Below are 26606 nucleotides of genomic sequence, written 5' to 3'. Positions count from 1 at the left end.
GCATCAATTCTTCAGCGCTCAGCCTTCTTCACAGTCCAACTCTCACATCCATACATGACCACTGGAAAAACCATAGCCTTGACTAGACAGACTTTAGTCGGCAAAGTAATGTCTCTGCTTTTGAATATGCTATCTAGGTTGGTTATAACTTTTCTTCCAAGGAGTTTAAGATTCTAGGGCTAGAAAAATCACATTTCTCTATCTTGGAATAAATCTTCCATGCTCATTTTGATTGCTGCATAACTTACATATCTAACTAATAATGAATTTAAGTAAGAATGTTCTTTTAAAGATTCACAATTGTTTATAGGCATCATTTGCAATTGCAAAGATTAGAATTCAGTGAAAATAACCTATGGTATTTCACTAAATATTTGTTTTCCCTCTCTGCCTGAGCTCAATCATTTCATCTTTGAAAAGCATGGAATTTTAAGAGCTAATTTACAGAAGATGGTGAGACAGACACATACTTAGAAAATTCTAGTAGGTACACAGATTAGATATACAAATAATTTATGGATTTCAAACTCATCTCAAAACTCCATTTATCTATAGAAGTACTGATAACATAAGTAAAAAAAATGCAAATAAATCTTTAACATGCATTTCCTGCTGAAAATGGATTTGCAAAGCAGTATTTTAACTCTTGATGGAGACAAAAGATGTGAGGGGCATTACAGGTAGGCATTTTATTATCATTCATCCATATTTACATATATGGTATAGGCATTCATTCCTGTCTGTGTTCCAAATATTACAGGATAAAATGTGTAATGTTAAAACTGCATGAGCAAGGTCAACATGAACGCTGAAAAGTCATGCTGATGATATGTATTCCTGATTTTTTTTGGAATACTTTTTTGATGTGGACCATTTTTTTAAAGTCTTTATTGAATCTGTTACAATATTCCTTCTGTTTTATGTTTTGGATTTTTGGCCACTAGGTATGTGAGATCTTAGCTCCCCAAGCAGGGATCAAACCCATACTCTCTGCATTGGAAGATGAAGTCTTAACCACTGGACTGCCAGGAAAGTCCCTCTTGATATACTTTACAGACTCTTTTTGGTAAGGACTAAACCAAGTAAGACATGTACATAACTGACATCTAACAAATATTCTATTATAACAGCTGCTAGAAATATTTTTATGGAGCCACAACAGTGTAGTTGATATCACCTATTCACTAATTCACCATACACAACCATTAAACCTGAAAAACTCTAGTTAAAAATGTTGTTTACAGATCTAGGACAGTAACCAACACATGTCTACCATCCTTGAAAGCAGAGACCATTGGCTAACATTCACCCCAGATGTCTTGTTAAGAGAATTTTTCAAAACTTATGAAGAGGAGAAATAGAGCCCAAGAGAATGATGTCTCTCTGGATGTTAAAAACAGAGGTTACAATTTAAAATTGCCCAAGTGGCTCCTATTGGGCAAAAAATATCCTGGTAAGGGGAGAGTTGCAAAGAATTCCTAAAATTCTGCTGAAAATTCCACTTGTTTGGCCAGTTCCTACTCGGTGCTTGCATAGGAAGAGACTCCACGGGGACTAAAAGAGAATAATTGCTGGCAAACTGGAGGGAGGAGCAGAGATTTCAGAAGCTGCTCTGTACTTAGAAGGAGATTAGATGTGATTTAGGCTGGAACATGGAGACCTTGGTGAACATTCATGACCTTCAGCCGAGATATCTGACTGGCCATGCCTACAGCCCAGGAATAAGGACAAAACTGAACAAGAGCTGCCCGAACAAAGCTTTAACAACCTCCAGAATAGCAAGTTGATTTCCCAATAACACAAGTGCTCTCCAGAGCAAATTTTATTCTTTGCAAGAAGCTAAAATAAGCCAGAACTACTTTTATAATGTATTATAACTAATGTATGACAGGCAGTAAAATATTACTTGACAAGTAAAGAAGCAGAACACGAAGCAGCGAAAAAAAAAAAAAAGAGTTCAGTCGCTCAGTCATGTCCGACTCTTTGAGACCCCATGAACTGCAGCATGCCAGGCCTCCCTATCCATCACCAACTCCTAGAGTCTACCCAAACCCGTCCATAGAGTCGGTGATGCCATCCAGCCATCTCATCCTCTGTCGTCCCCTTCTCCTCCTGCCCCCAATCTTTCCTAGCATCAGGGTCTTTTCAAATGAGTCAGCTCTTCACATCAGGTGGCCAAAGTTTTTGAGCTTCAGCTTCATCATCAGTCCTTCCAATGAATATTCAGGGCTGATATCCTTTAGGATTGACTGCTTTGATCTCCTTGCTGTCCAAGGGACTCTCAAGAGACTAGACTGTAGGTAACATGGCTATAGCTGGGCATAAGAGAAATGAGGGGATTCAGAGCATGGTAGGATCACAGAAGGCAGGAGTGGTTCCTCAGGGAGACAGAATAAAATGATGAGAGAAAGAGGAAGAAAATGTTGTAGAGTTCCAAGATGGAGAAGAAATATTTTGCGACAAGAAATGACTGATTCTTAGAGTGGCATATCAGTGTGATAAGCTAGAATTTATGTAGGTATGGTAAGAAAAGTGTGCACCCAACAAAAAACTAAGAAAAAAGTACCCAAATTAATCAGCAGTTTATTTACGATGTATAACTTTCGTTGTTCAGTTGCTGAATTGTATCTGACACTTTTGTGACCCCCATGGACTTCTAGCCTGCCAAGCTCTTCTGTCCATGAGATTTCCCAGGCAAGAATAGGTTGCCATTTCCTTCCCCAGGGCATGGATCTTCTGGAACCAGGGACTGAACTCACATTTCCAGCATTGAATGCAGATTCTTTACCACTGACTCATCAGGGAACCTCTATGCGTAACATTAGCAACATTCATTTCTAGGCTTCAGGTTTACCTTGATTTATACTCGGCAGTCAGAGAGAATAAACTGTGAACATGGCACATTAATGTTTATATAACACATAAAAAACAAAAGCATTAATTTTTTTTAATTAAACGAAAAATGGGAGGATATATAAAAAGATATGTTAAAGTCTACGGTATTTTCCAAGTAGCACTAGAGGTGAAGAATCCACCTGCCAGGGCAGGAGAGTAAGAGATGCAGGCTCCATTCCTGGGTCAGGAAGGTCCGCTAGAGGAGGAAATGGTCACCCACTGCAGTGTTCTTGCCTGGAGAATCCCATGGACAGCAGAGTCTGGCAGGCTATAGTCCATAGCATCGCAACATTTCTGCTTAAATCTAAATTATTGTCATAACAGGAATTACTTCTTTTACTTTATCACGTTATTCACTTAACAACAATGTCACATTTTGGAAAAAATATAATAATTGCAAACACTATCATCTTGTAAAATAATAATATAACTTCTAGCTGGAAAATGCAACATTCACTTTTTTTCTTGGTTAAAGCTATACTATAAACTAGAAACTGGTCATAAAGTAGCCAGGTTTCTTTGATTACTGGACAGAAAGATATCAAAATGTAAACAAGAGTTATTCTTGGCTGACAGATTTATGGCTATTTTTATTTCATCTTTATATTTCGCTTTATTTTCAAAATTTTCAGAATAAACACATTTTATTCTAGTAAGAAAAGTAAGCTTTGTAAAACTTACTTTCAAGACTATCTAAATTCAAGGAACTAAATTTGATTTGCTATATAAAACTGACAATTCATAATACTGTCTACATTTTTACCCCCACCAAAATACTCAAAATCTGTATAAAGAAAATGTTTTTGTTTGAATATTGCAATTTTCAATAAAAGATCACCAAAAGAATCATAGCAATAATTCACAAAGTTTTAGCTTTCTGCTGATTTAGAGGTTAGGAAAGATATAATGGAAGTCAAGCTAAAAGTAACAACCGAAATGTATGTACTTAATTTTATTCAGCAGGTTAGCAATTTCTCACTGACATCTTGAAAGAGTTTCTTACAGCTGGATTTTTTTAAATATCAGGAAAAATATCAAATAAAATATCAACATAAAATTGCTATTTTAAATTTTTTATATCCTCAAACTGAATTATTTAGCATTAGAATTCACCATGGGTTGTAACTAGAAACTTGTCATATTTAACTATTTCGTTATCACTTTGTACCTTCAGAATTAGGATAAAATATGTTATTTTAAAAACGTTTTTATTTTATAGTGAAGTATAATTGATATATAATCCATAATATTTATATTTTTAAGACCTTATACAACTTAATAGAAAAGAAAACAAACAACCCAGTTAAAAAATGGATACAGGCTCTGAACAGACATTTCTCTGAAGAAATACATTGTGTTTATTTTTTTTTTAGTTTTATTTTTTTTAATTTTTATTTTTACTTTATTTTGCTTTACAATACTATATTGGTTTTGTCATCCATTGACATGAATCAGCCACGGATGTACATGAGTTCCCCATCCTGAACCCCCCCTCCCACCTCCCACCCCATATCATCTCTCTGGATCATCCCCATGCACCAGCATCCCGTATCCTGTATCGAACATAGACTGGTGATTCGTTTCTTACATGATATAGTATACGTGTTTCAGTGCCATTCTCCCAAATCATCCCACCCTCTCCCTCTCCCACAGAGTCCAAAAGTCCGCTCTACACATCTGTGTCTCTTTTGCTATCTTGCATATAGGGTCATCATTACCATCTTTCTAAGTTCCATATATATGTGTTAGTATACTGTATTGGTGTTTTTCTTTCTGGCTTACTTCACTCTGTATAATCGGCTCCAGTTTCATCCACCTCATTAGAACTGATTCACATGTATTCTTTTTAATGGCTGAGTAATACTCCATTGTGTATATGTACCACAGCTTTCTTATCCATTCATCTGCTGATGGACATCTAGGTTGTTTCCATGTCCTGGCTATTATACACTGTGTTTAGATGAAAGATTCATGAAAGTTCTGATTACTTTTATCTTTTAAAAATATAATTCTCTTTGGACTCTGTGGGAGAGGGAGAGGGTGGGATGATTTGGGAGAATGGCATTGAAACACATATACTATCATGTAAGAAATGAATCGCCAGTGTATGTTCTATACAGGATACAGGATGCTTGGGGCTGGTGCATGGGGATGATCCAGAGAGATGATATGGGGTGGGAGGTGGGAAGGGGGGTTTAGGATTGGGAACTAATGTACACCCGTGGCTGATTCATGTCAATGGATGGCAAAACCAATACAGTATTGTAAAGCAAAATAAAGTAAAACTAAAAATTAAAAAAAAAAATCCGGTAAGCAAAAATAACTATATTTAAAATAAAACATAAAAATAATGTAAAAAAATAAAAATAAAAATATAATTCTCAATTTACTCTAGAGTAATTAGTCTTATCAATACAACCCTGTACTTGGAGGGTTTTTTTGTACGTACTGTATCTTTTTTTTTCGTTTTTTAGTTGATGGATAGGTTTCCTTCCCATGATTATATCTCTTATTTTCAGTAGTGTAAAATTTTTTTCAATGCAAAAATTCTCATGGGACTTTTTTTGGGGTTGCAACTTAAGAGTTTTATTTGGTAAACAAAGGATAGTACACCCTCAAGGCGTGAGAGTGGGCCAACCCTGAAGAAGAGGCCTATATAGGTCTTCTGCCCACTTTTTAATTACGTTGTTTTTTATATTGACTTCTATGAACTGTTTACATATTTTGGATATCAATCCCTTATTGGTTATGCGATTTGCATGTATTTTCTCCCATTCAGTAGGCTCTCTTTTTGTTTTGTCAAAAGGTTTCCTTTATTCTGCAAAATCTTTTAAGTTAAATTAGGCCCCATTTGTCTTTGTTTTTTTAAAAATTAATTAATTAATTTAATTGGAGGTTAATTACTTCACAATATTGTAGTGGTTATGCCATACGTTGACATGAATTGGCCACGGGTATCCATGTGTCCCCCACCCTGAACCCCCCCCACCTCCCTCCCCACCCCATCCCTCGGGGTTGTCCCAGTACACTGGCTCTGAGTGCCCTGTTTCATGCATTGAACTTGGACTGGCGATCTGTTTCACATATGGTAATACACATGTTTCAATGCTATTCTCTCAAATCATCCCACCCTCGCCTTCTCCTACAGAGTCCAAAAGGCTGTTCTTTTTATCTGTGTCTCTTTTGCAGTCTCACATATAGGGTCATCGTTACCATCTTTCTAAATTCCATATATATGCATTAATATACTATATTGGTGTTTTTCTTTCTGACTTACTTCGCTCTGTATAATAGGCCCCAGTTTCATCCACCTCATTAGAGCTGACTCAAATGCATTCCTTTTAATAGCTGAGTAATATTCCACTGTGTAAATGTACCACAGCTTTCTTATCCATTCGTCTGCCAATGGACATCTAGGTTGATTCCATGTGCTAGTTATTGTAAACAGTGCTGCGATGAACACTAGGGTACACGTGTCTCTCATGGGACTTTGAAATCTTTGGCAAGGTCTCTGAAAATCAAGGGAAAGAGGATTTCTTTATTGTCACAGAAGACTGGGGATGAAGGGGGTAACTCATCATTCACAGCAGGTTTTCTTTTCCCCTGCTCTGAGACCTGGGTTCTATCCCTGGGTTGGGAAGATCCCCTGGCGGAGGGCATGGCAACCCACTCCAGAATTCTTGCCTGGAGAATCTCATGGAGAGAGGAGCCTGGCGGGCTACAGTCCATGGGGTCGCAGAGAGTCAGACATGACTGAGTGACTAAGCACAGCACAGCATCACCATCCACTGCACAATTTAGATAGGCAAAGTCTGCCAGTCCAGAAGCAAGTGATGGAGAAGTAACACACTGCAAGTGTACAAGTGGTCGATTTTCTGTAATGCCATATCCTCAAAGTTCCTTACTGATCAACTATCTCTCTCAGTTTTCTCAAAGGACAACTTTCAGCAAAACTATACCCAGTGTGCAAAGTGAAAGTGTTAGTGGCTCAGTCACGTCTGACTCTTTGCAACCCCAGGACTATAGCCTACCAGTCTCCTCTGTCTGTGGAATTCTCCAGGCAAGAATACTGGAGTGGGTAGTCATTCTCTTCTCCAGAGGACCTTCTGGACCCAGAGATCGAACCCAGGTCTCCTGCATTGCAGGCAGATTCTTTACTATTAGAGACAATAGGGAAGCCATACCCAGTGTGGCTAAACTTAAAGTACTTTTTAAAGCTATATTTCTAAACATTAAACCCTATTACCCTATCACACAGACAATCACTACTTGAATAAAGAAGTATAAACAAATTTATGGTATGCTGTTAGAATCAAATTTATGTGACTTTTGTAGGATAGTGTCTCAAAGAATGGCAGGAGAAGCTATGACATCACTGTTCTCCAAATCTTTATAGACAACTTAAAAGAAAATCTTTTAGAGATTTTCATCTTCCATGAATATCATTCCTAAAGAATACAATGTACCTTGTTAAAAGAAAATTTATAATTAAAAAAATATATATATAAATATAGGCCTTAAATTTCTCAAGAAATTATCCTTAAGGAAGGGTAAACATTACATTTTCTCAGCAAATTTTATACCAAAAGCCTAATTCAATTTCCATGAATTACAAAACTGCCCTGAGAACCAAGTGGCTTATATTTTGATATTAATATCTTTCTGCCATCCATCCCTGTTTTGGTGAACTCATGTAAAAATTATCTAAATGCTACAAAATTTCAACATTCTAAACAAATAAAATCTGTATATATGTCTGCATATGTATCCATCCATGCCACATAAAATATACAAAAATCAAAACTGTATACTTTAGAAATATTTAAAGTTGTGTCACATGTATAAGATAATTAAAATCATATCCAAATAATCAGAGGCTAAATTTCCTTTCTGCATACAATTTGCTGATATGGAAGAAAAAAATCTAATGGTAACATACTGTCCCCTAGTGGAAATGAAAATAAATGCCTGGTGTTTGTAAATTTCCCAAACTGCAGGAAAAATAGCAGTCATTTACTAAGAGACTGAGAAAAACGAAACAGTTCTCTCCAAATGAAAAGTATTTGCCTCTTGCTCGTCTGAGTGAAACAAATGTTTCCCGAAAAATACTAGTGAAAACGTACTTGAGTTTACTTATGAACACAGTCACTCCATAGCATTTCTCATCTTTATTCTTCATGCCTGGCACAAGGTCTTGCTCATAGTGAAGGTGCTCATTAAGTATTTGTGAAATTGGATAATTAAGAAACAAGAGAGAACTGGTTAAGAATATCCTATGGGGGCAGCAGTGTTACTCTGCTGAATAAGAACAGAGAATAAAGATTAATACAGACCCAAAGTATGCAGAGCTCAGAGCCAGAATACAGTGGGGTAAAACACGGGCAGCCAAAAGCACCAGACGTCTGGCTCGAGGAACAAGCAGTTCATTATTGTGTCAATTATTGCTAGATCTGGGACTTGTCATACTGTCATACTGTACTTTGTTACAACATCATTCACAATATCAATTCCCCAACCTAATAAAGTTGAAAAAGCTGTCTCATACACAATGTCTCGTTTAATTAGCAAAAATGTTTTGATCGTGTACAACTTACCCAACAGTTACCATGTCCTGCTGTTTGTGTTGTGACATCCCTCACCAGCTGTACTCCAACCACTCTAAGTCTAGTCTTTACCATTTTGTAATAGATCCCGCTAGAGTATCCTAGCTGGCTACTTCTTTCTGCTCTTGGCTACTGCACTAACCTTACTAGAACAATCATTTTCATGGTATTACGTTCAGCACAAAATTCACCTTAGAATTCAAGATTATTCCCAATCAATCCTCCTGAACATAGTTTCCCTCCTTTACTATATAGAATTGGCTTCTGGGGCCATACTGATATAATCAGTTTTCTCCAGCAACATTGTATCCCAATAATTGTCTTTCTAACTCACATGAATCTTCTAAGACCTAGCAGTGATGACTTCCTCTTATGAAATCGTCTATTTTATTGCACATCAGTAATTTGCATGATCACAGTTTGCCTCACAATCTCTTACAAATATTTTGTCAAGTTTGCATATGTATAGATCCCATTTTCTTAACTAAACTGTAGAAAGTAAAAGGCAACTCTCCCAAATTAAATTTTAAAATCAAAGTACTATGCCTATAGTAGGTACTCAGGAAACAAACTAGATGAATTTGCTAATTAATTCTATAAAGATCTGGGTTTATATAAAACTGTTAAGATATATTTGAAGCATCAATATTTTTAGATAAAGATACATCATTATAGAAATAACCTCCTGAAAATAAAAATAAGAGAAAAAACTTGTATCTATACTTGAAAACTGGAAAGATGTCAAAAACAAGAAATTTATGCTACATGATTTCTCTCCTATGGAAAAAAAAAAAAGCCTGGTCTCAGAGATAAGTGTAAGGGACAATAATAAATTTACACTAATACACCCAAGTCAGGAGGATAAAATAGACAATGATGTAGGTATTCTCTTACTTGAGGTGGTTGCATAAGCAAAAAATTTGTACACTAGGTGTTGCTAAGCAATGGGTACTATTTCGACAATGGGTGAGAAAAGATAGGATGGACAAAAAAATTATTCAGAAGGCTATCTTTCTGAATGGATGGCTCACGTGTTGGTAGAGAAATATGCTGATAATTTCTCTTAGAACATAAGGCCTGGGTGAAATTTTTCCATAAACTTTAGATTCAAAATTTTAACTACAAACTTAAATCAAGAAAAGATAACTAAAATAGCTCAATTCAAACAAAACTTCTTGATTGGAACATGTAAGTGGGCAGAGAGAATTATTGTTGAAATAGTTCTGAGCAGTTAAAAAAGAAAAACATGTCTAGTTCATGACCATTAGACTTCAATATTGGTTTAATGTGTTAGTATCCAAAATTTTACTTGTAAAGTTCCACAGAAAAGTATTTCCCTTTGTATTAGAAACTATATTTCTTCATAAGAATGAGATTCCTTTCAATGACTATATTTCAAGAAGTTCCCTGATATTAAGCTATAAGTTATATATTAAGATATGAATGGATAGATGTTTTTTTTCACTAAACAGAATATGTAGTTGGGTAAGTTAGACAAACACATAAACACATATATGCACTCAAAATAGTAAGCTATGAAGAAAATAACAGACCAGTTTAGTTTCAAAATGAATCCAGCATTAGGATTTCCAAGCACAAAATATTTTAAAACTATGTAAAAAAACCCAAAATAAACAAGATTATGGAATCACAAAAGTAAGCAAAGACCCTCAAAGAAGAGCAGGCTTATGGAGAGGGAGGTGGGAGGGGGTTTCAGGATGGGGAACACATATACGCCTGTGGCGGATTCATGTTGATGTGTGGCAGAAACAACACAACATTGTAAAGTAACTAGCCTCCAATTAAAATAAATTTAAATTAAAAAAAAAGAAAGAGCAGGCTTGAAAAATAAATAAAATTTACAAATAAAAATGTTACAATTTAAACAAAATGTCTCAAAAGATGGATCAAACATATTAGACTCACTTGAAAAGAGAATTACTGAAACTGAAGACAGCACTGAAGAAATTAATCAAAATCCCTATCAGAACATATAAAGAGAAGTTAAGAGATTTGGCAGACATGATAGCAACGTTTAATATATAGTTAATCAGAAAGTGAGGAGCGAGACAATGAGGATAAGTAATAAATAAGTTATTGCTAAAAAATTGCCCAGAATTTACAGAATATAGAAATTCCTTCATAAAGGAAACCTATTGATTCCAAAGTGGGTAAAAAGGAAATTCAACAAGTAGACAAATTTCAAGGAAACCATGGAACACTAAACATGAAGACATGATCCTAAAGCAGCTAGAGAAAACAACCAACAGAGGACTAGCAGTTAGATGGACAACAGTTTTTCTCACAGCAATATTAGTAGCAAAAATACAACGACATATTTGCAAACTGCTAAAAATAAAAAGTCACCAAAAAACACAAATTCCTTCCAAAAATACCTATCAACCTAGAATACTTACACTTAATACCCCACAAACAGTATTCATTAAATGAAAACAGAAGATGGACTCCCTCAGATAAACATAAAATTTTATTCCTAAAAATACTCTGGCACTAAAGGCTGTACCGCAAGTAGGAAAATAAATAATTTCAGAAAGAAAATCTAATTGGTTAGAAGGTACGGAAAACAAAGAAGTAGTTCTAAAATAAGTACGAAAATCTAGAAGAAGCGTCTCAGGAAAAAAAAATGTAACATTTAAATGTGGAAAGTATTTAAAAGAACAAAATAAAAGTGGTGAATAAAAACACTAGCACAGGGCCTTCCCTGGTAGTCCAACGGCTAAAGACCCCACGCTCTCCATGCAGGGGGCCTGGATTCAGAACCTTGATCGGGGAACTAGATCCCACATGCCACAACCAAGACCCAGGGACGCCAAATCAATTTTTTAAAAGAGAACCCTAGCATAAAAGGTGGAAAGCAAGTGATTAAACAAAACGTTCTAAGGTCCATGAAAGTTTGGCAGATTAAAATATTGAGATTTTCACATAAATAAGCAAAATAAAATTTCAAAAAAGCTATGAAATAGTCCATGAACAATAGAACATGAAACTTAAATTAGTAGAGGGGATATGGGATAAAAGACTTCTAGGGGTTTTCAGGGATCTAAAGCCAACGGTGACTCTCTCAATATTTTCTCCAAAACCAGTAATTAACAATGAAAAGATTAAAACACAAACACAAACACACAACACTTTCAGTGTTTAAGGGAAAGAATTTCTAAACTTCAAAATAACTGGAAGTTAAAAGATAAAAACAGAAAACCACCGAATTTCAGTGAATAATTTCGCATGCGCCTCTGCCCTGTCTCAAGCCTTCATGGCAGTTAAAGGCAGTCTGACAAAAACTTGAAGGAAGTGGAAAGCTACTATGACCATCTAAAACCATCAACAGAGAGAATAAGCCTGTTTTAAGTGTAAAAACAATTTTTTAAAAAGTACGTAAAAATAGTAAAAAAAAAAAAAATAGAAAAAAGTGCATGCATAAAAACAGCATGATCATGAGAAATGACTTGATGCTTGAATGGAAGTGACAGTCCTCTCCTGGAAGAGGAAAATACAAAAGGGAAAAGAGAAGTAATATAAAGTAGTTGAGAGGTAAAGGGGAAAATTTAGGATGCTTAAATAACAGACAATTCTCCCACCATTAAATAAGAAAAATTAACAACAGATTCTGCATTTTGCTACTTGACAGGGAAGGCAGCAATGAGTCAGATTATCTTTACACTAGCCAAATTCACAACAAAGGGACAAGAGTGAACTTAATACTTCTACACAGAGTTATTACACGAAAGAAAGAAATTAAGATTCAGCCACCTAAATTAATGAACCACCCTATATGCCAAAAAACAGAAAAAGAAATAAGGCAAAAGATTGTAAGGTAACACTCCAAACTGAATAGAAATTTTTCTTGGTATCAACTGGGATGAATGAAGGGGTAATTCAGAATGAATTATTAATAACATCAAATGAAGTAAAATACTTTATAAATAAATAATACAACTGAAGAGAATGAAAATAACTAACCTAATTATCTTTGAAGAATACTATTTTCATTCCACATTTTAAGACAAAGAACTACATACAGCTATTGTACTCTAATTAGTAAATTTGTTTTAACAGAGATACGTGCTAGCAATTCTGAAATCACACTTACATGTATTCCAAGAATGAACAAAGTAGTAAATATACCGCTGATAATAAAAGCCAGATTCCTCACCCTTGAAGAAAAGGGTAACATACAAGGAAAAGGAGAGGCTAGAAAGATCCCATGCTATTGGACTGGAAACAGATGTCAGTGTGAACTCATGGTTTAGTGTAGATAAAGTATACATTACGTCCAAACGTATGTATATAAATATGGAAATGTGTATAAAAGTACATACACTTCCTAGCAATGCCTACTCAAATAATGATGCTCCAGGAGCAGTGAGCACCCTTCGTGCCCAGATCTTGGTTTCTAAATACTATTACCTAATAAAAGAAATTCGCATTTAAGAAATTGCTGATTCCAATGCTGAGAGAGGAAACAAGAAAATCTTAAAACATCTTTTGGTGCTAAAGAGTAAGGGAGCTCAAAATCTGATGAGGACAGTAAGTAACATGAAAGTCCTCTTATGACCAAATTTGGCACAAATGAAGCAACAAAATAATAAAGTTATTCAGCAAAATTCATAAAACAAAACTAATGCTCATGAACAGACAGGGAGAGAGAGAGAGATGAAAGAAGAGAGGAAGATAGAAACTCTTCCTTATTGTCGATTTTTAACTATTAAACTTGGGAAGAATGATGGAAATAAAATAACCACATTCTGACAAGCATCACCATATAATTATTTCTAGCAAGAATCATTAATGTATACTATGATTAGCTCATAAAACTATGATAAAAATTAGGATATTTACATAGTTTCATGGTATCTCCCCACAACATACTTATTAATCAGAAAGGGAAAAATAATAAGTTTTCAGTGGGAAAACCTGGCAACTACTATTTGAACCATGTGATCACAAATAACATCAACAGTGCGTGCATGCTAAGTCGTGCCCAACTTCAGTCATGCCACATCAGTTGTGTCCAACTCTTTGTGACCCTGTGGACTGTAGCCCGCCAGGTTCCACTGTCCGTGGGATTCCCCAGGCAAGAACACTGGAGTGGGTTGCCATGCCCTCCCCCTAGGGGATCTTCCCAACCCAGGGATTGAACCTGCATCTCAATATCTTCTGCACTGCAGGTAGGTTCTTTACCACTACCAGTGCCACGTGGGAAAGCCCATCATTATCAATAGTAAGACACACAGGTATTATTAGACCCTGGTATGACGCACTGAAAAGAATAAATTCTACTCCTATTCTTGCCAAAAATGCATAGCTTGAACTTATTCATGAGAAAACATAATACAAACGTAAATTGACAGGCATTAAACCATATAACAGGCCAGTGTTTGTCAAAACTGCAAGGTCATGAAAGACAAAAATCAATGTGTCCCAAATTAAAGGAGAATAAAGAAGTGAGAACAAAATGCAACATGTGTTCCAGGACTGAAACATGAACCAGAAGAAGAATAATAGGGAAAATGGACAAATTTTAATAATACTTATAGATTAAAGAATAGTATATCAATATTAACTTTCTGATTTTGACATTGCAAGGACATGAGATATTAATATTAGATATTCTGGGTCAAGGGTATACAGAAATTCTTTGTACTATTTTTGAAACCTTTTCTAAGCCTGAAATTATTTCAAGAATTTCAAGATAAAAAACTGTTAACGATAGGGAAAAAACTAATGAAAGACAAAAATCTTAAACAGTTAAGAAAAATATGAAAAAAGTAGACTAGACAGAGGGCAAAAAATAAGAGTAAGCACTCAAAATAGTTTTCTAATTTGAATAATTATAAATGACTAAGCCCATAGGTAAAAACACAGATTGTCAGGTTGGATGAAAAACTAAACACAGCTACATGCCGTTTATAACAGCCATATATAAAATGTAAGGAGGGTCAAGTGACTGAAAAAGATAAATGAGAGCAGCACTAACCAAAAAAAAGCTTGGTTCACTGTATTCAGTATACTCACTATAAAAAAAAAATAAGACTTTAAGACAAAAAGCAATATTACAGACAGAGGGTTACTACAAAAGTTATAGAAAGTTTCCTTCACCAGAAGCAGGTTTTGGGTATTGGGGGAAATTACAAACTCCATTTTGGATAAATCTGAGATTTGAGGGAGGAAATCCAAGGCAAAATACCAAAGAGGCAGTTGACTGTATGGGTGGTGGTTTACTGGTTTAGTCGCTAAGTCGTGTCCGATTCTTGTGACCACATGGACTGTAGCCTGCCAGACTCTCCATGGGATTCTCCAGGCAAGAACACTCAAGTGGGTTGCCATTTCCTTCTCCAGGGAATCTTCCCGACCCAGGGATCAAACCCAGATCTCCTGCACTGCAGGCAGATTCTTCACCAACTGAGCTACGAGGGAAGCTGAGAGTGTAGGACACAAAAATTAAGTCGTTTTCAAATGGATGGTATGTGAAAACACACCGGTGGGTGAGAATTTGGAGGGATCACACAGGACTGTGTGGTATTTAGAGGTCTATGAGAAGTAAAGGAGCTGGCAAGGAGTCTGAGAAGGAGCAGACATACTCTATAGGAAGAAATCAGGGGTGTGATATTCATGGAACCTGAGATAAAAGACTCATAAACAAGAAAATGGAACCTAGCTGTTCCTCAACATTTACAGATTGTTACAGAGAAAATTACTGAGTTAAACAGAGAAGGACAGAGCATTGTTTTAAATAGATCATGGTGACTGCAGCTGTGAAATTAAAAGACACTTACTCCTTGGAAGGGAAAGTTATGACCAACCTAGATAGCATATTAAAAAGCAGAGACATTACTTTGCCAACAAAGGTCCTTCCAGTCAAGGCTATGGTTTTTCCAGTGGTCATGTATGGATGTGAGAGTTGGACTGTGAAGATAGCTGAGCGCCGAAGAATTGGTGCTTCTGAACTGTGGTGTTGGAGAAGACTCTTGAGAGTCCCTTGGACTGCAAGGAGATCCAACCAGTCCATTCTAAAGGAGATTAGTCCTGGGTGTTCATTGGAAGGACTGATGCTAAAGGTGAAACTCTAATACTTTGGCCACCTCATGCAAACAGCTGACTCATTGGAAAAGACCCTGATGCTGGGAGGGATTGGGGGCAGGAGGAGAGGGGGACGACAGAGGATGAGATGGCTGGATGGCATCACTGACTCAATGGACATGAGTTTGAGTGAACTCCGGGAGTTGGTGATGGACCAGGAGGCCTGGCATGCTGCGATTCATGGGGTCGCAAAGAGTCGGACATGACTGAGCGACTGAACTGAAAGCAAAACAATACTTTTTAATAATTATTTTGCAAAGATAAGGCTTTTCTTTTCAAAGATATGTAAAGTGAGTGAAGTTGCTCAGTTGTGTCTGACTCTCTGCTACCCCATGGACTGTATCCTACCAGGCTCCTCTGTCCATGAGATTTTCCATGCAAGAGTACTGGAGTGGGTTGCCATTTCCTTCTCCAGGGGATCTTCCTGACCCAGGGATCGAACCCCGGTCTCCCGCACTGCAGGCAGACGCTTTACCATCTGAGCCACCAGGGAAGCCCCAAAATATGTAAAGTACATTACAGAGCACTGGAATGTGAAGAGGGATGAAAGTCATATTGAATTCCTCATTGTACAGAGAGTCAAGCCAATATATATTAAATCATCACTGATTTTACGTTGACAGGAAAGGACAAAAGTAAATATGCACATAAAACTCAAAAAACAATCAGCACTAGTATGAAACAGGATGCCACCTTACAAAACCACCAGGGAAAAAGGGTAAAGAAAACATAACGCATCCTATAGGGTAAATTCCATTAACGAGAAACTTAAAACCAAGAGAGCCTGAGTAACTTCTCCAAAGTCACACAGACAATAATTAAAAAATATAGACTTGAAGTCACGATTAGAATGTATTAGCCTCCAAGCACTTAACAGCATCAGGGATAATCTTATCCAAGAAAACAAGCTTCTAAATGACCGTAGTTTTGACCCATTAATTTTTATGCCCAGTTTAATATCAAATTAAAAAGATAATCCCTTTTGAAATTTTTATATGACTCAGCAGCAATAAGCTGGCTGTGTGGTCTAACAAACAGCATGATACATATGCTCTGCCCCTCAAATAGTAAAAGGGTAAATAAATAAAAAACAACCAAATTAATTTATGATGTGAATATAAACTGATGAGAGAATTAACTCTCTTGGGTCAATAATAATAAAAAGTCTAACTTGAAAATTGGGATACTGATTCCAGAATTGGTAACATTCAGACAAAAGGTAGAAGCCAGTATTGTTCAGTGAATACAGACGGAGGTATCAGGGAAGTTCTGTAAAACAGATGTAGGGGACATAACACAAATATTTACTGAGTCAAATGTCACTTTCTTTTATAGTTTATGTTGTCACACATATACACATGGCAAAGGTTAGCAGGAAGCCTTGTCCATTTCAGGAACTGTCATGCCATAAAATGATAAGCCATAGGGAACAACGTACACCAGAGTCAAGTTGCTAAAGCAAAGGCAAAAATAAAAATTGTAACCAAAACATACATTGATTTGACTGTCATGCTTGGTTGGTTTTGGCATGATCCCTGGCAGGATCTGTTTTTTATTGAGACATGACGAACGTTTGCTTACTCTGCCGACATGTTTTCAGTGAGGTGTAGAGCATAGGAAAGGCTAGGCAACATTTTAATTATTTCTCCAGCATTATAATAAACTGAAAAAGATCTGGGGAGAACACAAATAAGCAGCGCATTTAAAAATCTCCTGTGGCACCCTGGAAACCTCACAAAGGAAGCACTGACATATTTTCCATTCACCCAGCCTAAGGCATAAATCTCTGGTTTCCTGGATGTACTAATTTCATAAAGAATAATTTAAGTGTTATATAGAACACACACAATCAAAAGGAAAAGAAAATCTACAAAACCTTTCTTCCTTTTAATTGTTTATTCATTCTGATTGGGATTGGAAGACCTTTAAAAGACAAATAAGTGCCTGACAGCTATAAATAATTAAAATACTAGCAGAGAGGAACAGTAGTTGCAGAGGAGAAAATGTCTGTCTGGCTTATACACACATTCAATGAGAAGAGCAAGAGACACTTGTATAGTGAACACTAAATCCTGAAAGTAAAAATGATTGATAATCATGATAGGAATTATTAAAAGACATTTAAAAGTAAACTCGAGTTCAATGACAGGAAGTTCTTACAAGTCATTACATACATCATTCTTATAAGAAATACAGCCCTCTTGCAGAATGAAATACTTATTTCTGTGACTTGAAAAATGAAAGGAAAACATGCACTAAAAAAATCTAGCCTGCTTAGGTTTCTTTTGTTTGGATTCACGCATTTCACTTGGAAATAAGTTCTCATCAATGCAGGCCAAAGACAAAACAAACATAAGAACAGAGAGATAACCTAAGACTCTTGCTTACAATGGCATTCTGGATATTGCATTCCTCAGTTTTAAAAGTAAGTCTTCAAGAAAGGAGAGCTTGGGGAGGTTTTTCTAATTGTTAAGGAAGAAGCCTTGTTCATCATGTTCGTGATCTTGATATTCAGTACTGAGGGGACATCCTGATTTACAATCATTATGTTCATTCTGAGGTAACAATTTCTTGTATATTCCTTTATAGCATGTTATCTTTTTGCTTTTAACTAGTAATGTGCTGTTTCAGTTCAGCTAAGTTCAGTTGCTCAGTTGTATCCGACTCTTTGTGACCCCATGGACTGCAGCATGCCAGGCTTCCCTGTCCATCACCAACTCCTGGAGCCTGCTCAAACTCATGTCCATCGAGTCAGTGATGTTTAGAAGGGATAAAGTGGATATTTTATGAGAGAAACAAAACAGATTTGTTTAATCAAAGAGTAAAAAAAAATCCCTTGGTTTTGACTAGGTACACTGCAATTTTTGTTTCTCATTTAAAATATTTAATCATTAAAAAAGCTGAAATACATTTAATGTACAATGTTGTGCTGGCTTCAGGTGTACAGCAAAATGATTAATTAAACATATATATGTATATATATATTTCTTTTCCAATTCTTTTCCATTATAGAGTACTACAAGATATTGAATATATCTTGCAGTATATTCAATAATATCTTGAATATATCTTCTCTGTCCTGTAAGTAGGTCCTTATTATTCATCTATTTTATATATAGTACTATGTGTATGTTAATCCTCCCCCAATAGTGTAGAGTTTTCAATATCTCATAACATTAGTCTGTTTGCTTATAATAGGTTCATTAATCCAAAAAAAGAGATTTATGGGAAGATTGTATACAGATTAATGCTAAATTTTAATACGCTTGACATTTAAACACTCTAAGAAATGACAGTAAGCTTCTCAGTACTTATTTGTCCACCCTTCTAAGCAAAATAATTAATGGCCATTTCCTGCCATTTGCTATGTTGCTAATTCCTAGGGTGTATAAAACACAACAAATCAAGTTATAGAAGAGGAATATTGAATATAGATGAGCTATACTTGAGTTGATTCAAATTTCAGATGAGTCTAAAGGCAAACTATGTTAGACTCACATGGACTGACTTGTTTGTAGAGAAACGAGACAGAATCCTGAGTAACTAGAGCTCTGTCCAGAAACATCCACTTTCACATCAACCACAAGAAGCCAAGAATATGTTTTAAAAATAACTGTTTTATAGCTCTTAGCAGAGGACTGCCCAACATGCTAGGCTATAGGTACTACGTGATGACAATGATGAACTCTAAAATATGGATTGCACGCCAAGCTGTATGATGCTTAAGACACATGGGAAGAAATCCCTATCCATATTCAACCACAAAAATCCATGGGGTGGGAATTTTACAGGAATATAGAATTTGTGGGTTTTTTTTTCAAACTATGTACAGCTCTTTCTATTTTAGAAAAATAGCTTGACAAATTGAGGGACAAATATGTAAAAGGTTTACTCTGGCACCAAAAATTTCACAACATTTTTACTAATAAAAAACAAAAAATTGTGACTAAATTTGACTTAAACAAGAAACACTTAAACACTCTTGTTTAACACACTTCACCAAGAAAACTGCTAATTATCTTTTTTTAAGAGCCACTCAGAAAGTGAATATCTGAAATGGCATTTAAAACACAATCTCTTATTTTCATTGTGGGAGAGGGAACTGCTGCTGCTAAGTCGCGTCAGTCGTATCTGACTCTGTGCGATCCCATAGATGGCAGCCCACCAGGCTTCCCCGTCCCTGGGATTCTCCAGACAAGAACACTGGAGTGGGTTGCCATTTCCTTCTCCAGTGCATGTAAGTGAAAAGTGAAAGTGAAGTCGCTCAGTCATGTCCGACTCTTTGAGACCTCATGGATGCAGCCCACCAGGCCCCTCCATCCATGGGATTTTCCAGGCAAGAGTACTGGAGTGGGTTGCCATCACCTAGGAAGCTACAAAAGAATAGTAGTTCCAGTTTTTGAAACTAAAACATGAGCTTTTAAAACTGTAAATAAACACAGAATAGAGTTTCGTTACTTTAAGTATAGTAACTATTAAATTTATTTTTTGCTACTAGCAAGACAGCATCAAGAATAGTCATCACCATTTACTCTGGGACTTCCCTGGTGGCTCAGATGGTAAAGCGTCTGCGAACAGTGCAGGAGACCTGGGTTCGATCCCTGGGTCAGGAAGATCCTCTGGAGAAGGAAATGGCAACCCACTCCAGTACTGTTGCCTGGAAAATCCCATGGACGGAAGAGCGTAGTAGGCTACAGTCCATGGGGTCGCAAAGAGTCGGACATGACTGAGTGACTTCACTTCACTGATGTTATGTCAATTCATCTGAAAATAGCTAATCTATTTCATGTAACCCAATAGAATAATTCAGAAGCTCATTAAAAATAAACAGTGAATCAACAAAAGTGTAATTACCACAAACTTGAAGATAATGTGAGAAAGATAACAGCCAGGAAAGGATGCAATTTCAAGTACGGGATTATGAATAATGAGAATTATCACTGTGGACTCTGAGGACCATCCTCCCCAACCCTACCCCTCAAAATGGAATTTTGTTATAAGTTGTAAGTACATTTTAAATGAAATCGACTGATTATTTTTTAATTGAAGGAAGTAACTTGTCTAATGGATGATGACTTTACAATATAACAGAAGAACAAAGCTTTATTTTATAAGGATTTTCCATTTTAATAAACCATTGAGAGTGGGATCAAGCTAGTAACCTGACAGCACGTGCCCCCCTCATTTTAAATCTCTGCGAAGGTGTATGGTAGTGACGGTGGGACTAAGTGCACTCTGGAAGTACACACACGTACATGCAAATACATATGATGATGATACTGGACAATAAAGAAGAATGCTATGAAGAGACTAGAAATTTTGGAGAACTTCTGAGAAATAGGAAAAGATGGAATCAGACTGGAAACTAAAACCAAAGATCCCAGTACGCACAAGGTAGGGCTCTGCAGATGACAATGTGCGGTTGATTTCAGCCGAAGATGAATAAATTCCAGGAGCTGAAAAAGGTCTTGGGCCAATCTTTGGGGTTAACCCTTCATTTACTATATTCCAAGGAGTCGACAGGGTGGCCTGTCTCCTCAATCCCCACCTACATTAAAGAACTGGCAATTAAAGATGGTTATTCACAGCCTAAAGAGATCATATGGACACTTGATCCAGAGAAATGACCATGCTGTAGTTGGCAGTAAGTTCTAAAAAGAAAGGGAGTCCTCTATAAGGAAAACAAACTATCAGAAGTAAATGACATTTATACAGTAATAGTATATGGGAACAATACTGTGTTAATTAAAAGCTGTGAAAATATGGATACAATGTTCTCTCATCACAATACAGTGGAGAAAAACTGTTTATACTAGGATTTCAAGTTTGCTTTCATCATGTGAGAATCTATTTTGATGTAACATGTTATGAAATTAAATGAAAAACACAACAGGAATTTTTAATTAGATGGCAAAAGGCATTTAGTACTATTCAAACCTAACCCTGAGTAAGAAATCAAAAAGGCGGGAAACAAGTGGGAAGAAGAAACACTGTTTCATCATATTAAGAATTTCTCTTGGAGGAAGCACAGGATAAACTGCATCACTACTAAAATGTATCACTGCATTGAGCTTCTTAATCAATATAACAAAAAAAAGAAACATGAAGTAATTAAATGTTAGAAAGTAAGACAATCTATCTTGCCTTTTAAACATAAAAAGCAATCATTTGAAAATATAAAAGAACTGTTAATAGCGTATAGCAAGTAGCCAGGTACAAGACCAATCCATAAAACAATGTGAGTTTTCCTATATAATAGCAGTAACTAGTTAGAAAATTTAATATTTTAAAGTATTCCACTTTATAAAATTTGATAGCTCCCAAAACATTGACAATAACCAATTGTTAAATGTAATGAAGGAAATAATCACGAATAGTAAAGATGAAATCCCATAAAATGGTCATAATTTACTCTTGAAAACTGCTAGATAAAGCACTGACATTTCCAAATTAAAACAGACTAATCAATGACAAAAATTCATAATTGCAACTCAGAATAATTAAGTTGACTCTGCATGTGTAGGATGTTAAAAAAGAATAAATAACAAAAATCTACTAAATGTTAAACATTATTTATCCAGTAGTTTTATAGCTGTTATTAATTTTCTTAATTTGGATTTATGTTATTGACTGATATCAAGTTTAAGATTTCAGTTAAAGGGATAATAAATTTATGCAATATCTGAGGCAATTCTATTCTTCAACTACAACTAAAGCTATTTTGCTATTCTTAGGTGCTATATGGGAAAATAATAGGGAACTATTCTTTTATGTATGTAAAAATGCATCTCAACCTCCCTAAACAATATCAGTGACTAAGGTCATCATTTCCGTTTATTTCCCCAAAGTGAAATGTAAAACTTTAAGAAAGCAAATCCATAGTTAGGGGGATCAAAAGTGTGTTTAAATGCAAAGCCTGCTAACCTGAATTAGAGCTAATCTGTGACTTGCACATAGATGGTAATCAGAAAAAAAAAGGTTTTCCAATGTAAAGAGAAACCAGAAGACAAAAAGGCAAAGGAATAACTTGGCAAGAATGCCAGATTTAGGCCAGAACATAAAACATGGGAATTCTTAGTGACAGAAAGACAAAAGGAGACAGACAGTAAAGAAACGAAGAACTCATGCCGGGTGCCAGCTTGGAAGGGACACGGGAAAGTTAGAATCAAGTAACATACTGCCTTAGTAGGATTCTGCAATGGACAGAATTACGAAAAAGTCAAATTTGCTACATTTTCAACAGAGCATGATAGTCATAGGAAAATCTTTACAGTTTTTATAAAAAATAACTGATCAAAATCAACACAATTCATCACTATAAATGCATGAATTTTTAAATTACTTTTAAATAAATTTGAATAATGATCATAAAGTCATGCTCAGCAGCCAATGAATAAAACTTACTTTAGTCCCATCTTTTTAACAACTAAGTATATTAGAATATAAACTGTAATTTTGACAGGATGGTTAAGGTTTACCAGTTACTCATCTAAGAACTTTTGAGTATCTTCTCAATATAAAAATCATAATATAAAATCATGTGATGAAACTGTATAAAAATGAATTAGTGGTGAATTAATAGACCCTATTCTATTTCTTCTGACCCTATTTTCTCTGACTTTACAGAACAATCATGAAAAATTAAGTAAAATTGGTAGCTCATAAATATTAGAAAGCCTTTGTAACAGATGAGGATAATATCTTATAAGCAACAATCAAATACATGAACCCACAGCTTAACAACTGAAACTCTATGTTATTTGGCTTCTAATGGGATTTAACTTTTATTCTTCATATTGGTCAGTGTAACAGTAAGTTATTATGGTTAGAAATATGATTAGTGAAAGAGAAGAAAGGAACAAGATATAAGGAGAGGAGCGAACAATTTAAAGGCATCAGAAAATAATTATTTTTACTTCATGACTAAATGTATTTTGTGCAAATTATTCTCAGGCTTACTCATAAGCAAGAAACACTAGTATATATTGCTTTAATAATGGTAGCTAAGCCGTAAGAGAGAAAGCACAAAAGGAAAGGATTCAAAGTTTTAGCAGTCCATCTAATTTTAATTAGTACTACCAAACTCATTATTTGGGGGTAAACAATCAGAACAGACGGTAAAAGATCAGGTGGGAATTCCATGGCTTCCCTAGCGGCTCACGTGGTAAAGAACCTGCCTGCAGTGTGGGAGACCTGGGTTTGATCCCTGGGTAGGGAAGATCCACTGGAGAAGGAAATGGCAACCCACTCCAGTATTCTTGCTTGGAAAACTCCATGGACAGAGGAACCTACCAGGCTACAGTCCATGGGATCACGAAGCGTTGGACACGACTGAGCAAGTAATACATACACAGTGTTTCTGTTTGAGCATTCCAGTCATTCTGAATCTCTGATATATCAATATTCCAACTCTCAGGACCCATTCTCTCCAGGCTGATGACCTAGTTTCATGTAAGATGTAAGACCTGGGACAAGAATGTGAATGCAATCAAATAAATAGTAAACATTTAAAAAGTAAGTATTTACAGTCTACATCAGATCATCTCAGATTCTAACCAGAGCAAGCTTATAACAGTCCTCAGAAAATCAGTTACTCTGATCAAATTTTTGACAGACATTAGCTGTGATAAAAATATAACAGTGGAGTTATGATAATGTTAAAATATTAGCTACAATATTTTGGTCATTGGAAATAATCTGTTTTGAAAGGAAAGAATTCATTATTTTTCATTAATAGTGCATAATGGGATATTTTCCAATCAAGAAAAAATATGAGAGAGAGAGAGAGGGAGAGGGAAAAGGGCTCTTCTAAATAAAGTTTTCAGAAAATCTTTAGTTATGCCTGAGAGGTCATTCCAAGCTATATGGTTAGTTAGGAAATGATGTTCTTCAGTTCAGTCACTCAGTCATGTCCAACTCTTTGTGACCCCATGAATTGCAGCACGCCAGGCCTCCCTGTCCCTCACCAACTCCTGGAGTTCACCCAAACTCTTGTCCATCGAGTCGGTGATGCCATCCAGCCATCTCATCCTCTGTTGTCCCCTTCTCCTCCTGCCCCCAATCCCTCCCAGCATCAGGGTCTTTTCAAATGAGTCAACCCTTCGCATGAGGTGGCCAAAGTATTGGAGTTTCAGCTTTAGCATCAGTCCTTCCAATGAATACTCAGGACTGATCTCCTTTAGGATGGACTGGTTGGATCTCCTTGCAGTCCAAGGGACTCTCAAGAGTCTTCTCCAGCACCACCACAGTTCAAAAGCACCAATTCTTCGGCACTCAGCTTTCTTCACAGTCCAACTCTCACATCCACACATGACCACTGGAAAAACCCTGACTAGACGGACCTTTGTTGGCCAAGTAATATCTCTGCTTTTTAATATGCTATCTAGGTTGGTCATAACTTTCTTACCCAAGATAAAGTTGGGTTTCTGAAGGGAGGAGATGGGCACTTAGAAGACTCTTCCTTGCATGTTTTATTTAATCTTCACAAAAAAATTAAACAAGTCAAAAAAAAAATCGTAACTGTAAATTCTTCCTTCTGTTCTACACAGCCCATTACTAAATTGAGGAATGGATTTCCAAAGTGCAAGGGTCCACTTCCTAACAGTGAACCCAGCCCTTACTCTACCAAATTGCAATAACTGGGAAGTTCCCAGGAAACTTTCTTTCTTTTGTATACTGCTGAGGAGTACATTAATTTATGGGAGCTAAGTAACAAATCTCTATATCCTATTTTTTTTAAAATCAGGTCAAAATGGGATAACATCAGGAAGGTATTCCTATGAGTTTGAAGTTTAAAGGTGAGGAGGTTCCCAACTTTCAGAATGGAGTACATTCCCTGTTTTTAGTTCTTTTAGACAAACCTAGACATCGTATTGAAAAGCAAAGACATCACTTTGCTGACAAAGGTCCATACAGCCAAAGCTATAGTTTTTCCAGTAGTCATGTATGAATGTGAGAGTTGGACCATAACGAAGGCTAAATACCGAAGAACTGATGCTTTCAGACTATGGTCCTGGAGAAGACTAGAGAGTTCCTTGGACTGCAAGGTCAAACAAATCAATCATAAAGGTAATCAACCCTGAATATTCATCAGAAGGACTGATGCTGAAGCTGAAGGTCCAATACTTTGGCTGACTTATTGTAAAAGACCCTGATGTGGGAAAGATTGAAAGCAAAAGGGGAAGAGGGCAGCAGAGGATGAGATGGCTGAATGGCATGGCTGACTCAATGGACCTGAGTTTGAGCAAACTCTGAGAGCTAGTGAAGGACGGGGAAAGCTGGTGTGCTGCAGTTCATGAGGTCACAGAGAGTCGGACATGACTTAGCAATTAAACAACAACATAGTTCATTTTAGTGAATTTTCAGTGAAAAGCCATATATATTTACCCATGTATTTATTTAGCCCTTATACTCTACAAATCTACCTAGGTAAGATTCTGTCTTCTGTTTACTCTGATTCTAGCACTACTTTTTATGACATGGCCATTGAAACATTAACTAAATATCCATTGTGTATATACAAAGTGCTACACAGAAAACCAGGAGGTATATAGAAATCTATTAACAGGTAGTTCCTGTTATAAAAAATGTATATTATCTAAAGATTTTTATGATAAATATATATCAAAAATTTAAAGAATAAGACAGAAGTAAGAATTAAAGATTTTAAAATTTAAAAAAAAATAAAAAAATTAAAATTAAAAAAAAAAATAAAGAATAAGACAGAAGTTAACACCTTAATATTCTTAGATACATAGCTCAAAGTTTGCTTGGAAATAAGCAGAAAATCAGGAAACTGAAGTGTTTCATTCTGCTCAAATAAATGAAACTTTGATTTCATCTGTTTTATATAAAAGTCCATCCACTCCATATTAAATAATTTTTGTAAAATGGATTTCAGTGATAGAAACAACCTTTTTAAACCAAAGATAATAGTAGATAGGAGGAAATAAATGGTTATAAGTAACATACAGATGATGGCACATGCTCACTGGACCAACTATCTCA

At 35.9% G+C, this 26606-nt stretch overlaps 1 protein-coding gene across 1 annotated transcript in view; it reads right to left on the bottom strand.

The window, feature by feature from the left end:
• The window catches only part of ISPD (isoprenoid synthase domain containing), a 368609-nt gene that overhangs the window by 4962 nt on the left and 337041 nt on the right, over nt 1–26606 (bottom strand). The window lies entirely within an intron of this gene.

This window comes from Capra hircus, chromosome 4 (assembly GCF_001704415.2).
Source record: "Capra hircus breed San Clemente chromosome 4, ASM170441v1, whole genome shotgun sequence".
Classification (NCBI taxonomy): Eukaryota; Metazoa; Chordata; class Mammalia; order Artiodactyla; family Bovidae; genus Capra; species Capra hircus.
The sequence above is the reverse complement of the archived record's forward strand: the minus strand, read 5'-3'. Positions and strand labels throughout refer to the sequence as shown.